Below are 1,300 nucleotides of genomic sequence, written 5' to 3'. Positions count from 1 at the left end.
AAATGACTGCAATAGCCAGAGCTAAGCAGAGCTGAAGCCAGGAGCCAAGTGGTTGTTCCCAGTTTCCCATTTTGGTGCAGGAGCCCAGGGTCTTGGGTCACTCCCTACTGCCTTCCCAGGCATGATCAGTTAATAGCCTCCTGTGATGTTAGCACCTTCTATGGGAGTGCCAGGTGAGGTTTTTGGCTTCTCCATATCTAATCCATTTCCCTTTAGCAGTGCCTGGGAAAGCAGAGGAAGATTATGTAAGTGCCTGGGCCACTTCACCCATGTAGCAAACCTGGATGGAATTCTGGGCTCCTGGTTTCTGGCTGGACCAGTCCCAGCAGTTGCAGGCATTTGGAGAGTGAATGAATCCAAGATTCTATGTCCCTCTGTTTTTCTCTGCAGTTCTGCCTTTCATGTAAATGATTACATCTTCTAAAAATGCAACTTTCTCTAGTAGTGTCTCTGGATTAATTCAGGTGCCACCTCTTCAGTTATTTCTCTCCTGACACTTGTCTTTTGGTCAAGATGTTACTGTGTAGTTACAAAAGGGGAACAAGTCAGTTGAATAAGCTTGTGTCTCTGTGATGTTAAAAGTGCTTTAGGGTTGGGTTTAGTAGAGTGGATTACGCCTATGCTTGGGATTCCAGAATCCCATTTGTGAATGCCACTGTGAGACCCTAGTACTCTGCTTCTGTCCAACTTCTCGCTAACATGCCTCGGAAGCTATGGATGATGGCCAGAATGATTGGGTCCCTGTTGCCAATGGGGGATGTGAGGATGACATTCCTGGCTCTTGGCTTTTGCCTGGAGCATTGTTGATTGTTGAGTCATTTGGGGAGTGAACCAGACGATGAAAGATTCTTTTTGCCTTTCAAGTAATTAGATGCTTAAAAATAAAGTGTTCTAATTCAGCATCATCCTCCTAAGACAAAAGATCGTTTTCAGCAACATGCTTGGGGGCTACCATCTTGACTGTCTTCAAAGGAAACTAAATCAGAACCAGACTTTTCTTGTGCTAATGAAAGGGGTGGAGGAGAGGGGAGCAAGTGCAGCTGATAGCTCATTTGCCCTAAAGCAAATGCGTCAGCAGCATCCCTCCACACCTCTCCCTCCACCCGCAGTCAGAGGACTTCACACTCCACAGCCCGCCCGCCGGGTAAGCCATTCAGAGGGAAGCTGAGGGAGGCAAAGTGACAATGCAGACTCCGCCCCTGCCACCCTCTTGTCTAATCAGGGCAGGCAGGGTGGGGATTTTCCTGTGGGCCCCTCCTCCCCGGCCCGGGGTAATTCAGAGCCGCGCGCCCGGCGGGAA

Source organism: Ochotona curzoniae, unplaced genomic scaffold (genome assembly GCF_017591425.1).
Source record: "Ochotona curzoniae isolate NIBS_2020 unplaced genomic scaffold, NIBS_Ocur_1.0 scaffold_1852, whole genome shotgun sequence".
Classification (NCBI taxonomy): Eukaryota; Metazoa; Chordata; class Mammalia; order Lagomorpha; family Ochotonidae; genus Ochotona; species Ochotona curzoniae.
Note: the sequence above shows the minus strand (reverse complement) of the source record.